At 31.2% G+C, this 17,119-nt stretch overlaps 1 pseudogene; it reads right to left on the bottom strand.

Moving 5' to 3' along the window:
- Window positions 1–9,314: 9,314 nt before the first annotated feature.
- Window positions 9,315–15,753, bottom strand: LOC136204029 (cuscuta receptor 1-like; annotated as a pseudogene).
- Window positions 15,754–17,119: the final 1,366 nt, after the last annotated feature.

Here is a 17,119-nt window from a genome sequence, read left to right as displayed (position 1 = left end):
CTGTCTAGTAATGTTTCAATTTAGTAATATTTCAATTCAGTGATGTTTCAGTTTAGTAATGTTTCAGTTCAGTAATATTTCAGTTCAGTAATGTTTCAGTTTATTAATATTTCGGTTTAGTGATTTTCAGTTCAGTTATATTTCAGTTTAGTGATGTTTAAGTTTAGTAATATTTAAGTTCAGTGATGTTTAAGTTTAGTAATATTTAAGTTCAGTGATGTTTCAGTTCAAATAATATTTCAGTTCAGTGATGTTTTAGTTTCGTGAAGTTTCGGTTTAGTAATGTTTCAATTGAGTAATGTTTCAATTCAGTGATATTCCAGTTCACTAATGTTTTAGTTGAGTGATATTTTAGTTCAGTCATGTTTCAGTTTAGTAGTGCTTCAGTTTAGTAATGTTTCAGTTTATTAATGTTTCAGTTCAGTAATATTTCAGTTCGGTAATGTTTCAGTTTAGCAATATTTCAGTTTAGTAATGTTTCAATTTAGTATTGTTTCAGTTTAGTGATGTTTCAGTTTAGTAATGTTTTGGTTTAGTGATGTTTCAATTCAGTGATATTTCAACTCAGTAATATTTCAGTTTGGTAATGTTTCAGCTTAGTAATGTTTCAGTTTAATAATATTTGAGTTTAGTAATGTTTTAGTTCAGTAATGTTTCTGTTTATTAATATTTTAGTTCAGTGATGTTTCAGTTCGATGATGTTTTAGTTCAGTAATATTTCATTTTAGTAATGTTCCAGTTCAGTTATGTTTCAGTTTAGTAATATTTCAGTTTAGTAATGTTTTAGTTAAGTGATGTTTCAGTTCAGTAATGTTTCACTTTAGTCATGTTTCAGTTTAGTAACGTTTCAGTTCAGTGATGTTTCAGTTTAGTAATGTTTCAATTCAATGATGTTTCAGTCTAGTAAAATTTCAGTTCAATGATGTTTTAGTTCAGTAATGTTTCAATTGAGTAATGTTTCAGTTTAGTGATATTTCAGTTCAGTGCTATTTCAGTTTAGTAAAATTTCAGTTCAATGATGTTTCAGTTTAGTAATGTTTCAATTTAATAATGTTTCAGTTTAATAATATTTCAGTTTAGTAATATTTCAGTTTAATGATGTTTCTGTTTAGTAATGTTTCAGTTTAGTGATGTTTCAGTTTAGTGATTTTTCAGTCCATTAATGTTTTATTTTAGTGATGTTTCAGTTCAGTGATGTTTCAGTACAGTGATATTTTAGTACAGTGATTTTTTAGTACAGTGATGTTTCAGTTCAGTAATATTTCCATTTAGTAATGTTTTAGTTCAGTAATGTTTTAATTCAGCAATGTTTCAGTTTAGTAATATTTCAATATTGAGATTTTTAGTTCAGTAGTATTTCAGTTTAGTGATGTTTCAGTTTAGTGATTTTTCAGTTCAATAATGTTTCAGTTTAGTGATGTTTCAGTTCAGTGATGTTTCAGTTTAGTAATATTTTAGTTCAGTGATGTTTCTGTTCAATGACGTTTCAGTTCGGTGATGTTTCAATTAAATGATATTTCAGTTTAGTAATATTTCAGTTTAGTGATATTTCAGTTCAATTATGTTTCAGTTTAGTAATTTTTCAGTTTCATAATGTTTGAGTTTAGTAATGTTTGAGTTGAGTAAGATTTGAGTTTAGTAATGTTTCAGTTTAGTAATAATTCAATTCAGTGATGTTTCAGTTGAATAATATTTCAGTTTTGTGATGTTTTAGTTTAGTAATGTTTCAGTTCTGTGATATTTCAGTTCAGTAATGTTTTAGCTCGGTAATGTTTCACTTCATTAATGTTTTAGTTCAGTAATGTTTCAGTTGAGTGATGTTTCGGTTTAGTGATGTTTCAGTTCAGTGATGTTTCGGTTTAGTAATATGTTAGTTCAGTGATGTTTCTGTTTAATAATGTTTTAGTTGGGTGATGTTTCAGTTCAATGATGTTTCAGTTCAATGATATTTCAGTTTAGTAATATTTCAGTTTTGTGATATTTTAGTTCAGCTATGTTTCAGTTTAGTAATCTTTCAGTTTCATAATGTTTCAGTTTAGTAATGTTTTAGTTCAGTGATATTTCAGTTGAGTAATATTTAAGTTCAGTGATGCTTTAGTTTAGTAATGTTTCAATTTAGTACTAATTCAATTCAGTGATGTTTCAGTTGAGTAATATTTCAGTTCAGTGATGTTTTAATTCAGTAATGTTTCAGTTCCATGATATTTCAATTTAGTAATGCTTCAGCTCAGTAATGTTTCAGTTCATTAATGTTTAAGTTTAGTAATGTTTCAGTTCAGTAATGTTTCAGTTTAATAATGTCTCAGTTCAGTAATATTTTATTTGAGTAATATATCAATTTAGTAACGTTTTAGTTCAGTAATGTTTCAGTTCAGTAATATTTCAGTTCAGTGATGGTTCAGTTTAATAATGTTTCAGTTCAATCATGTTTCATTTTAGTAATATTTCAGTTTAGTAATGTTTCAGTTCAGTGATGTTTCAATTTAGTAACGTTCAGTTCAGTAATGTTTCAGTTCATTAATGTTTTAGTTGAATGATGTTTTAGTTTAGTGATGTTTCAGTTTAGTAATGTTTCAGTTTAGTAATGTTTCAGTTTAGTAATGTTTCAGTTGAGTGATGTTTCAGTTTAGTTATGTTTGAGTTCAGTAATATTTCAGTTTAGTAATGTTTCAGTTCAGTAATGTTTCAGTTTAGTAATGTTTCAGTTCATTAATGTTTCAGTTCAGTAATCTTTTAGTTCAGTAATGTTTCAGTTAAGTGATGTTTCAGTTCAGTAATATTTCAGTTCAGTAATATTTCAGTTCATTAGTGTTTCATATTTCAGTTCAGTGATGCTTCACTTCAGTAATATTTCAGTTTAGTAATGTTTCAATTTAGTAATATTTCAGATCAGTAATATTTTAGTTCAGTTGTGTTTCAGTTCAATAATATGTCAGTTTAGTAATGTTTCACTTTAGTGATGTTTCAGTTCAACCATATTTTAGTTGAGTAATGTTTCAGTTTATTAATGTTTTACTTTAGTATTATTTTAGTTTAGTGATGTTTCAGTTCCGTAATATTCCAGTTCAGTGATGTTTTAGTTTAGTGATGTTTCGATGGAGTGATATTCAATTTATTAATATTTCAGCTCGGAGATATTTCATTTTAGTAATGTTTCAGTTTAGTAATATTTCAGTTTAGTGATGTTTCAGTTCAGTAATGTTTCAGTTCAGTAATGTTTCAGTTCAGTAATTTTTCAGTTGAGTAATGTTTCAGTTTAGTAATGTTTTAGTGCAGTAATGTTTTAGTTTAGTAATATTCCAGTTAAGTGATGTTTTTAGTTTAGTACTGTTTCAGTTTAGTAATATTACAGTTCAGTAATGTTTCAGTTGAGTGATATTCCAGTTCAGTAATATTTCAGCTGAGTGATGTTTCAGTTCAGTAATGTTTTAGTTTAGTAACATTTCAGTTCAGCGATGTTTGAGTTTAGTAATGTTTCAGCTCAGTGATGTTTCAGTTTCATGATATTTCAATTCAGTAATATTTGAGTTTAGTAATATTTCAGTTTAGTGATGTTTCCGTTCAGTAACGTTCAGTTCCGTAATGTTTCAGTTCATTACTGTTTCAGTTGAATGATGTTTTCGTTTAGTGATGTTTCAGTTTAGTAATGTTTCAGTTGAGTGATGTTTGAGTTCAGTTATGTTTGAGTTCAGTAATATTTCAGTTCAGTAATATTTCAGTTTAGTAATGTTTGAGTTCAGAAATGTTTCAGTTTAGTAATCTTTTAGTTCAGCAATGTTTCAGTTTAGTGATGTTTCAGTTTAGTAATATTTCTGTTCATTAATATTTCAGTTTATTAATATTTCAGTTTAGTGATGTTTTAGTTCAGTAATGTTTTAGTTCAGTAATGTTTCAGTTCAATGATGTTTCAGTTCAATAATGTTTCAGTTTAGTAATGCTTCAGGTTAGTAATATTTCAGTTCAGTAATGTTTCAGTTGAGTGATGTTTGAGTTTAGTTATGTTTGAAGTCACTAGTATTTCAGTTTAGTAATATTTGAGTTTAGTAATGTTTCAGTTTAGTAATCTTTGAGTTCAATAATGTTTCAGTTCAGTGATGTTTCAGTTCAGTAATATTTCAGTTCAGTGATGTTTCAGTTTAGTGATGTTTTAGTTCAGTAATATTTCAGTTCAGTGATGTTTTAGTTCAGTAATATTTCAGTTTAGTAATGTTTCAGTTCAGTTATGTTTCAGTTCAGTAATGTTTCAGTTTAGTAATCTTTTAATTCAGTAATGTTTCAATTCAGTGATGTTTTAGTTCAGTAATATTTCAATTCAGTAAAATTTTAGTTCAGTGATGTTTCAATTTAGTGATGTTTCAATTCAGTAATATTTCAGTTTAGTGATGTTTTAGTTCAGTAATATTTTAGTTCAATAATATTTCAGTTCAGTAATCTTTTAGTTTAGTAATTTTCAATTCAGTAATGTTTCAGTCCAATAGTGTTTTAGTTCAGTAATGTTTCAGTTGAGTAAGGTTTCAGTTTAGTAATATTTCAGTTAAGTGATGTTTAAGTTTAGTGATGTTTTAGTTCAGTGATATTTCGGTTCAGTGATGTTTTGGTTCATTGATATTCAGTTTAGTAATATTTCAGTTCAGTGGTGTTTCAGTTCAGTAATGTTTTAGTTTAGTAATATTTCAGTTCAGTGATGTTTCAGTTTAGTGATGCTTCAGTTCAGTAATATTTCAATTCAATGATGTTTTAGTTCAGTAATATTTTAGTTCAGTAATGTTTCAGTTCAGTAATATTTTAGTTAAGTGATGTTTTAGTTTAGTAATGTTTCAGTTTAGTAATATTCCAGTTCAGTAATGTTTCAGTTGAGTGATATTTCAGTTCAGTAATGTTTCAGTTGAGTGATGTTTCAGTTCAGTAATATTTTAGTTTAGTAACGTTTCAGTTTAGTAATGTTTGAGTTCAGTAATGTTTCAACTCAGTGATATTTCAGTTTCTGATGTTTCAGTTCAGTTTTGTTTAATGTTTCAGTTCAGTGATGTTTCAGTTCAGTGATGTTCAGTTCAGTAATATTTCAGTTCAGTAATGTTTCTGTTCAGTCATGTTTGAGTTTCGTAAAGTTTTCTGTTTAGTGATATTTATGTTACGTTACTTTATGTTTGTGTGAGGATATAAATCAATTGCATGAAGGGAGTAGTGTTTAATACGACATCTAAATGGATGACACTAAACATTTATTATTGTCATTAGTGTGGCATTAGAATATATGAATTATAGAGATTGTAAGTTTAATGATGGTTTATAAATAAATGAATGCTTATGGAAATAAAAAAATTTAAGGATTTACAAATTGATCTTGGAATCATAAGGATTTACAAATTGAGCTTACAATCCTAGAAAATTTATAAATTGAGTTTACAATTCTAAAGTAATAAATAAGGGGACAACACCATTAATTAGAACATCATTAATGTTGTATTTGGTTATCATAAATAATGTTGTACATTCTCAATGTCAAGGTTTTAGTGTTTCCAATGAATAATCATTTATAGGATAAATAAGTTAGGAGGTTTATTGAGATTAAATTGCTCGTAATTATTATCTTATCAAATAAGTTATTATTATCTTTATATTTAGGGTGTCTTCTATGGTTAGTTTGTATATGACAAAGTACCATTACTTGGTGTGTTTTCACCATTGGATGACGGATTAGAAAATTAATCCAATAGTGAAAACACACAAAGTAAGGCTTACTTTGTTAAAAACAAAGTAAGCATATCTTTTACCTATATTTAGATATAGTTATAGATAATAATAATAAGAGTATTATTCCGAATATAACTCTTATTAAATAACCTAATTCTATCTAACTAGGGTTTAGATATAAGAGGCTATTTATACCCCTTGCCATTGAGAATTTCGGCCAACCCTAGTCCTTCCGAGGCGAGATAAATTTCGACCCCACTGTTGAGGATGAGATTTCCACCGTTTTCTTCCATTCAATTGATTCTACCTCTTTCTCTTTATCCTTGATCTTGTGTTGATTAATTAGAGGCAATCTATTTTAGTTGCTATTCATTGGTTGAATTCTAATTGATTTGATCTTGTGTTTTTGTCTTGTGCTCATGAACTCAGATCTAGAGTTGATGGCACTTCGCTAGCAACAGTAGATAGTTCTTCAGAAAGGTATTTCCTTCTATCCCTCTTTATATGAAATAACGATTAACGGATCTTGGTTTAAAGGAAATACGTTAAAAATTTGATATTTCCACTGCCAAACGTTTGCCTATTTTCCTTCACCCGAGGCATTGAGGTACATTATTCTAAACCCTACTTCGTGATTATTGTTTATTCTCTCTAAGAATATTACTGACTTTGGCATCGGAGTGTCCCCGACCGATCCCACCAGCGCCTCACAGGGACGCATTCCGGTGAAGGAAAATCTGCAAGATATCAGTGTTAAACATTACATATTTTTGTGTTATGATCTAACGTGACAACATGACAATATGTTAAACATTACAAAATGCCGCGTTATGATCTAACACGACAACGCAACAATATGTTAAACATTACATATTGTCGTGTTATGATTTAAACGCGACAACGCGACAATTTGTTGGCTACTGAAGTTTGTCGCGTTATAATTAATATAACGCGACAACATTGAAAACACTTCTCTATTGTTGTATTAGGTCACAGAATTGCAATGCGACAGTGTAACAAGTGTCAAGAATTGTAGAGACATACTGCATTACGACATTTTCTACGACAATGTGAGTTCCAATGGGTTTTCTAATTTCAACATTATTCGTAACTAAGCTAATTTCATTTGCATTTGACATATACATTAAGTATCCATCATCTTACACATCTATTGATATTGTATGAAATTGAAATTAAAATGTAGGTAAGGATCAACCCAAGACTTACATGATTTTTGAATTGGAATGTTGGATGAACAAAGTTTTAGCTCTTGAAATGTATTGTTCTCTTGATTGTTGTAGAGAATGAACAGGGTCGGCCCTGGTCATAGGCCCGGGGTGCCGCTGCCCAGGGCCCAAGGCTAAAAGGGGCCCAAAAAATTTAATTTTTTGAATATATATATATATATATATATTGTTATAAATTTAGTTATAATATCCATTAGGTCTAAAAATTGACTAAATAATATGATATATTAGGTCTAAAATGAGTCAAAATTTCTATTTTTAGATTTTTTTAGTACAATATTTTTAGGGAAAATTACAAATCTGGGTCAAATGGGAAGCCCATTTACATATTAAACCCATTTACTAATTCTACTACATATCTAGACTGATTTTGTGTGACTTTCCAAAAATACCCTCAATATTTACGCGGAGCTCGCCCTATCCCGTCTGACTTCGCATATTCACCCATATGCGAAGCCTGCGAAGTTAATGTTTTAATTTACTTAATGAATTTAGTTCGCATATGCGAAGCCTGCGAAGCTGAAGTTTGTTTTGCTTGATGAATTTAGTTCGCATATGCGAATGCTGGATATGATTTGAAGCTAATACGCGAAGTGGTATATAACAAAAATTGGCAAACAACAACGGATTCGAACATTAAAATCATAACATTATCAAAATTTACAACAAGATTGCCACAATAACAACATTCAAATCATAACATTATTAAAATTTACAACAAGATTGCCACAATGAACTCTACTAACCAATCATTTTAAAGTGAAACTAACTAATCCGGTACCAAGATTACGCATCCGCTTCAAAATTGGCACCGGATTAAGTTAGGTCCACTTTAAAGATTGGCACCATGGGATGGACGTGTCCCATGGTGCACCCCGAGATTGACACAACCTCTCCTAACGAACCATTTCAGGAGTGAATGTGTCAATCTTGGGGAAGTTCATCCCTATACAGGAAGGAAAATCATCTTCCCTGCAGCCCAGTACGCCGCCTTCCAGAAAGGGATGTTACGTATTCAACCATCTACAGAAAAAATTAACCGTGTTAGTTATGAAAAAGGACGATTTTGGCTTCGCGAAATGAAAATTAGCGAAGCATGCGAATGTAAATGTGCAGGGGAAGAGGTGATTTTACTTCGCATATCTATTTTTTCGCGAAGTCTGCGAGGTCTGAAATGTGACTATCTACGTCGCATATCGATGCTTTCGCGAAGTCTGCGAGGTCTGAAACGTGAGGATCTATTCGCAGACTTCGCGAACTAATCGATTCGCGAGATAGATCCATACGTTTCAGACTCTTTCTCTTCGAAGAACTTCGCAAAATCATCAATTCACGAAGTAGATCATCACTTTCCAGGCTCGTTCTCTTCGCAAAGCTTAGAGAAACCATCGATTGCGAAGTGAATTCATGAAAAAACGCAGAAAAAAATAGATACTTATATTTTTCGCCCCTTTCACCCCCAAAAGCGACAATAACAATATGATAACATGGGAAGAACGAAGGAAATAACGTAGAAAAACCATTTCTTTGATGGTAACAAGAAGAAAGAAACCAAACAACGAACAGGAAGATGAAAAACCATTTACTCGTTTTCTAGGGTTGGGAAGTTGCAGAATCAAGAGATGAAGAGATGAAAAAGAGAAATTCATTATGATTTTGACTAAATGGTGCAGATTTCGTGCAATTTAAAGGAAGAAAGGAAGATCAAAAGTCTTGAAATCATTAATGCAGGAGCAACTTTTCGCATAACCAAGGAGATAGGGGGGAGCGGTGATTCGCGAGTGGTGGAAGTGGGAAGGTCAGGGGTATTTTTGGAAAGTCACACAAAATCAGTCTAGATTTGTAGTAGAATTAGTAAATGGGTTTACTATGTAAATGGGCTTCCCATTTGACCTAGATTTGTAATTTTTCCTTTTTTTTATTAAGGGCTCATTATCTCTTATTTCGCCTAGGGCCCCTAAAATGTCAGGACCGGCCCTGAGAATGAAAAGAAATAAAAGAAGGGAAGAGGGAAACCAGTTGCTTCGATTTTATTTGCATGAAAGGGAGAATGGGAAAGATGAGGGTATTTTTGTCCAAATGAAGTTAAAATATCTAGATCGGTAAGAAGTGAGTGAAGTAGTCATAATATGTAAATGGGCTATTAAATTGACCCAGATTTGTAATTTTCCCATTTTTTAAATGTACGGAACACTTACTTTTCTTATGAAAAAACATAAATGGAAAAAACAAAACTTATATATTATCAAAGTAAAACATTTCCCACCGCTAGAGTAAGTTCAATTTATATCAATTCTGCACATATTAATAGAATGTCCAACAAAATTTAGGAAACTTGAACGTTGAAAAAAGGGAATATTTTGAATTATAAAATCATAAGAATTTGTTTATACTCATTTCAATATAGCAAAACCAAACTCTTCTCCAATATGGATTTATATACAAAACTGCAATTGCCGATAATAACACCGTTCCATACGCTATACCAAAGCTCACATAAAAAACCTCCATGTCAATGAAGCTATTGTCACTTTCTTCATTGTAAGGTAATTTTTTTGCTGCCGGAAGCGATTCTACGGCATCACAACTTTTTGACAACGGCCAACCACAAAGAAAAGGATTTCCTTTATAACTGTTTTCATTAAATGTTGCAAATTGTGCCACATTATCCGGTGTTCGGCCAGATAAATTATTGTATGACACATTGAAAACCGCGATACTGGTTAACTGTGTAAGCTGATGGGGAATTGCTCCTTGCAAGTTATTGTGCAAAAGGTCTAAACTCTCAATTTCTTTCAATTTGGAAAATGTTGGAGGAATTCTTCCAGTCAAACTGTTGTGAGAAAAGTTTAGTGCTTTGATATTTCTAAGCTCTCCAACTTCTTTAGGAATCTGGCCAGTCAAATTGTTACACGATAAATCAATTCCAGACATATAACTCAAAATTTGTTCTTCGTAGGAATATGTAGCACCCTTCACTGTTAACTCCAAGGGTTCTGCTATTGGAATAATAGCATCTTCTAAACTGGAGAAGCTAGTAAAATTTAGACATGGTAGAATATGGCCAGAAATCCTATTGTGAGAAAGATCAAGAAAACTGAAGTGCTCCAGGTTGCAAATTTCAATTGGGATTTCCCCTTGCAAATTATTATATCCCAAGAAAAGATAACTAAGTTGAGAAGATCTGTCAATCCAAGATGGAAGACTTCCAGAAAAATTATTATGGCTAAGATCTAACACTAATAGCTTGAAGCAATAATAAAATGCATTGTTCAATGATCCTTGTAGCCTATTTTTAGAGAGGTTGACTACAAGAAATGAAGAGCTAAAATTTGAAGGTAGAGTTCCAGAAATAATGTTATCTGAGAGATCCAAAACTTGAAGTCGATGCATATTTCCTATGCACTTTGGTATTCTCCCGGATATATTGTTTTGACCCATGTCTAAAAATACAAAGCCAGTGTTGTTACAGAGGCTATCTGGAATGGTACCTTTAAACTCATTTCTGGACATATCTAACTCAATCAAACCTGGGAAGTATACTCCAATTTGTGGAGGGATATAGCCATTGAAGAAATTGTCAGAAATGTCCAAGTAATTCAAGTTCACATGAGGATTAGTTGGAAGCAAAATAGGCCCTGAAAGAGAATTATTGTTTAAATAAAGATATCCTAGACTTTTGTTATTCTCTAATAACCAATATGGAAACCTACCTCTCAATTTAAGGTTAGACAGACCATCATTTGTAGGTTCTTTTGGTGATATAGAAAATTGGGTATTGCTCCAATATCACCGTATCCATTCAAATAGAGATACTCTAACTGAAACTTGGGTTTCAAATTATGATTCTCTATTTCTACATACATTGCATTATTATCAGCAGACAAGAATTTGAGTTGGGAATGGTTGAAAAGGGGAGTGAGTGAGATTAGGATATCAAAGAAATTGTAAGAGATGTCTATATATTGGAGGGATGTTAAATTCTCAAGGGGAGACAAAACCTTTCCACTAAATTGATTGTTAGAGAGGTCAAGATATTGGAGGGATGATAGACTTAACAAGGGAGACAAAGAGATGTTTCCATTGAACTGATTTGAAGAGAGATCTAGATATTTGAGGGAAGTCAAATTTTCCAAGCACCAAGGTAGATTTCCACCAAGATCATTAAACTTCAAATCAAGTGCTTGAAGATGCTTCAACTCGCACAAACCTAGAGAATTATACAAATATTTCAGTTGAAATGGCGGAATTACGAAAAACAATGTAAAAAGAAAAGGGGTTAAGGTGTAAAAATACCGCTAACGTTTTAGGTCAAGAGCAATTTTACCCCTAACGTCTAAAATGGTGCAATTTTACTCCTAATGTTTGTAGCCAAGAGAAATTTTACCCCTAACGTTGATAAATTGGATCAATTTCAAACACTATTATAAAATACAGTCATTTTTTTCTTTATTTTGCACCAATTGCATATTAATTTATTCTAAAAAAAGGATATAATGATTTTTGTAATTTAATAATAAAATTGGAGATTAATATTTATAAATTCGGTGATTTTTTTGAATTTTTTTTTTGTCTAATTCATACAAAAGACACTATATTTTTAATATTTTTTTCACATCCCAACATATGTTTGTGATTTGTTACTGATAAAATAACGCATGTGTGAAGTGTAGATGACAAGATTCATGACCGAGATGACAGTTTGATGAATTATTTCCCAAATTGACCCAATTTATCAACGTTAGTGGTAAAACTGTTTTTGACTTCCAACATTAGCGATAAAATTGCACCATTTTAGACGTTAGGGGTAAAATTGCTCCGTTAAGGGTGTTTTTGCACCTTAACCCAAGAAAAGTGATGATATATATACCTTGCGAAGTAGGTATATTGCCACTGAGACCACATCTTGGTAAGGATAAAGTTTTAAGGGATCTCATTATTCCAACGTTTTGTAGTAAATTGCTGTCCATAGCAGAATTATTCAAGTACAAGTGTTCCAAATTTTCGAAACTAGATCCTATATTATGGAAAGAAGACGAAAAATAAAGTATTCAGAACAACAATGCATATGTTAAAGAAATATGGCTAATTAATTTATTAGTCCCTATATTTTGATAAAACACATTGTTTAGTCAATGTATTTTCAAAAACACATAGTAAGGTCCCTAACCTTTTTCTCAGTGAACTGTTTAGTGCTCCGTCTATTTGTTAGACTTCGGAAATGACTAAATTATCCTTTACTATTTACCTTCAAACTTTAAAAAAGGAAATCCAATTTAGAAGAAGAAGCTATTTGTATGGAGAACAAGAAAGAAAAAGAACATACCCAATGTTTACGAATTTGAATGATTAAGAAGAAAATCAAAAAGAAGAACACTCAAAGTTGATTTCAGAAAATCAAAAAGAAGAACGCAAACCCAAATTGACTAACATAATCTTCATGAGAGTTTAACGGCAAGGACTAAACAGTTCACCGAGAAAAACGTTAGCGACTAAACAGTTCATCGAGAAAAACGTTAGAGACTTTACCGTCTGTTTTAAAAAATACAATGACTAAACAGTGTATTTTTTTCAAAATATAGAGAATAATAAATTAATTACCCAACAAATATCTACTCAATTTATGAAGTTAAACGGTTGCGAAGTACATACCTTGACCAATAGATAGTGTGCCATTGAGATTCAGATATGTTAAGGACAAAACTTTGAGAGAAGGAAATGCTCTACTAAGGCTCTCAAGGAAATTTTCATCTACAGAAGAATTAATGTATAAAATCTCTTCCACCTTGCTTTTATAATCTACAGAAATCACAAAACAACATTTAAAATGAATAGAATGAGTAGTTAATTAATGTATTAAACTAAAAACTGTATATATATATACATACTTTCACTAAATATTTGTCCTTGAAAATTATTATATTTTAGTGAAAGGGTCTTTATGTTTGGAAATTGCTTCAATGATTGTAGAACAAGATTGCATATTCCATCTGCTGCAGTCATATGTTCAAGATTAAGAACTCTCAAGTTGGATGCACCTCTATAATCTGCAGCTCATTACAATCCAAGTCAAAGAAACAAATTTCAGTTTGATTGAATATGGAGTTATTGAATGCAATTTGACAATAACGAGGTCTTTGAAACTTTTAAAATTTCATTGGGACAGTTGAATTTTTAGGCCTGAGTTGGGTGGATGCTACCTTTTGATAATATAAATTCGGTGATCTGATTTGCCCGCAAAATCAACTCCTGTAGACTGCTCAAACCATCTAATTCTGCATATATACCAGAGTAATGTTGAGAAAATCTATTAATTTAAAACAATTAAGTAAAATAAATATATAAATAAAAATAATAATAATTATTGCGAAGTTCCAATTGATGAAGGACTGTTTTTATAATTTGAATTAGTGAAGGATTATTTTTGTAATTTGTAATTATTTAAAAAATAAATAAATATAATATAATATGGGTGGACGGTGCCAACCCATTTAATTGTTGGCAATTATTAGGCCAATAATTAGTTGGCAGGTGATACTTTTTTGGAGTATATATATTTGTCAATATATGGCACTTGGAGAGTAAGAGAGTGGAATGAGGATGTAGAGTGAGAGAGGGCAAATTGTACTTTTTTTAGAGGGTAGTTTAATTATTTTGGGGAGAGATAAAAATAGCGAGATAATTATTTTGGGTATTTCGGGAAATACCTGAGTGATACTATTTTGTTTTTATCTCATTGTAACGCTAGAAAGTTTCTAGAGAACACACTCTTGTACACCTCGTAAATTCAGTAAAGTAGTTTTCAAGTTTTAAACTATTATTTTAGCAATATATTACTTATGCTTTGAGATTTATTGCTTCCGCTAAATTGTCGTAATCTAGAAAATTCCCAACAAGTAAAACATTGTAAAGAAAATTGTTTAAAAAAAGTAATTTAATTGGTGTTAATTAATCTAACCTTTGAAATTAAAGGGTCCTTTGAATGAATTGTATCCAATATCAAGAGTTTTGAGAGATGAAAGCCCGTTGAGAGATGACAACATGTTACTATTGAAGTAATTGAAACTCAGGACAAGATTCTCTATTTTGTTCAATTTTTGGAATTCTTCACCTCCTACTTGAAAATCAACAACATATGAATAAAATATTGTTTGGTTTTCAAAATTTAGGGGAATGAAAAAAAAATAAATTACCTGAGATATGAAAGGATCCATTCAGTTTATTGTAATACAGGTTTAATGATTTCAAAAATGGAAGACTAATCAAAGATTGTAAGATGCGGCTGTTGTTGAAGTAGTTTTCACCTAAGTCAAGAATCTCCAAATTGCTAAGTTCTGATAGCCTTTCAAAGCCTGTAAACTCAATCAATATTAAAAATTAGACTAAGTATTTGTCGGAGATTAATATAAGATATGTGATTGGACCGTAACTATCAGCTCGAGCTTTTAGTTCAATCGATTCCATGACATGGTATCAGAGCCGCTAGGACCAAACGGTCGAGGGTTCGAGTCTCGGCAACCTCATTAATTTGTGAAATTAAAAACACATGGCGTGATGGGCCTGTGTTGTGCACGCTGCAAGCCCAAAGGGCATTTGCGTGTGGGGGTGTGACCGTAACTATCAGCTCGAGCTTTTAGTTCAATCGGTTCCATGACAGTATTTAGCATGTGATCATAGTATTTTAGTTCAATCGGTTCCATGACAGTATTTAGCATGTGATCATAGTAATTGTATTTAGCATACAAAAAACAAATCTCATGGCCATGGACGGATACAGAGAGGCGTTGGATTTCTCAAAATTTGTTAAAAACTACTCAATCTTTTTTTTTTGTCCAAATCTAGTTTAATTTTGAAAAGTCTTACGTTGATTAGTACAAATTGATTTTAGACCACTCAAATGATAACATGATAACATGTATATATTGAGAAATTTTTTGAGTAAACTCCAGTTAGCAAAAAAAAAATGATTTTTATTCTGGCAAGTGTAAAATCGGCCCCTAATAAATCAATCATGTATTCGTCACTGGACATGTAAAATTACCCTTTTAACATTAATAAAAACACAAGAATAGGGTAGCAAGGGCGGCGGCTTCCCCTTGCCCCCTATAGATGCGCCTCAATTTCCTCTTTTTCACTAGTGGCGAAAAGCTAGCACGAGATTCGTTTTGTGACAAAAAAATATATATATATCAAATTTTTCTACATATAAATCCGCGAAACCACATGTTCTTTCTACATAATAAAATGGGTAATTAATTTATTAGTTCCTATATTTTTAAAAACACATTGCTTAGTCACTGTATTTTCAAAAACAAACGGTAAGGTCCTTGACCTTTTTCTCAGTGAACTGTTTAGTCCCTGTCGTTAGACTCTTATGAAAATATAAGACTAAACAGTATGTTTTGTCAAAATATAAGGACTAATAAATTAATTACCCTAATAAAAGAAAAAGGAAATGAAGAAAATTAGAGGTACCTTCATTCTGAATGCAACCAGTTATTTTATTACCCCGTAATTCGAGTTTATTGAGTCGTTGAAAAGGAAGAAATAAAGAGGCGTTTAAATACCATTCTTCTTCTGAATATTGTGTTATAGAAGAAAGATGTAGTTGAGAAATATGATCTGTAGTGGAATTACACTCAACTCTTTCCCAACTACAACACTCCTCGGCACCATCGAAACCCCAAGAAGAGAGGTACGGAGAATCGAAGTAAGATTTGAGTTGTAAGAGACCAATTTTCTCGCTCTCCAAACAGCAATCACAAAACCAAGTCATCATAATCATAATTATAATAATCAACATCTTCTCCATTTGATATCTTTTCTTCTTACTCATCTTCACCCACCCAGATGCACTATAATTTATAGCCAGAGTTTATGATTATGTTTTTCCAGATGTTGACTCACGTTTTTTATGCTTTACATTATTTTATTTTATATTGTCTTACTAGGGAGTGGGAGAGGGTACGTGTGAAAGAAAGAACAAAATAAGTGACTATAATGCGTTTTTTCTTATTTTATGTGCACCAATGTCTCTTTTTCCATATGAGTATCCAGCTCATTAAAAATAAATAAAAAATAATATAATAGTGTTAATTTTATTGATTTTATAATTAATGGTAATATCAGTTAAACCTCGATAAATTAATGTTCGATAAAGTAATAACCTCGTTTATAGGCTTAATATATCATTTGCTCCCTGAACTTATCCAAAATGGTTGATTGGCCCCTTGAACTTTCAAAGTGTTCCGATAGCCCCCTGAACTTCCATAAAATGTTCAGTTAACCCCCTGAACTTGCATAAAATGTAATCAATTAATCATTCGGTTGTAAAAAAGTAAGTCAAATATGGAAGATATATTACACGTGCCTTAAAATGTTATTACATACTTCAGAAAATAGATTAAACCATGTTAAAAAAGAATTTTTTACTTATTCAACTATAAAACACTTTCTTCTCTAATATTATACTCGCATACCCCGATCTTGATCGTTTTACTTTTTTAAGATGTGTGCAACATATCTTCCACATTTAACTTACTTTTTTACAACCGAGTGATTAATTGATTACATTTTATGCAAGTTCAGGAGGCTAACTGGACATTTTATGCAAGTTTAAGGGGCTATCGAGATACTTTGAAAGTTCAGGGGGTCAATCAACCATTTTGGACAAGTTTAGGGGGCAAATGATGTATTAAGCCTCGTTTATATAATAAATTCTTTCGGTCCCGACTTGGGCCAATGGACTACAGTAATAACCTCGCTAAATGCATTAAGTAATAAAAAAATGCATCTATAGTTGATTGTTTTTTCTTTCCACCTAAACCAAAATTAACATCATCCTTAACTTTTTGTAGTGCAAACACAACTTATTCATTTTATAGTGCAAAAATTATCTATAAAATAATAAATATTGATTTATCGATAAATGAATAATTTATTCATTTATCGATAAATAAATAATCTCGCTTAATGAATATTTTTTTCGATTCCAAGGATATGCATTTATCGAGGTTTTACTGTATAGTGTTATATCTCAAATCTTATAGGCTTAATGCATATATACACACCTAAACTTGGTAACTTTTGCCTAATAGCACCCTCAACTTTTAAAATAACTTATCACACACTTATAGTTGCCTTTAAAAACCTATCGCACACTTATAGTTGGCTTTAAA

Source organism: Euphorbia lathyris, chromosome 8, assembly GCF_963576675.1.
Source record: "Euphorbia lathyris chromosome 8, ddEupLath1.1, whole genome shotgun sequence".
NCBI lineage: Eukaryota > Viridiplantae > Streptophyta > Magnoliopsida > Malpighiales > Euphorbiaceae > Euphorbia > Euphorbia lathyris.
Note: the sequence above shows the minus strand (reverse complement) of the source record. Positions and strands in the feature narration are given on the sequence as shown.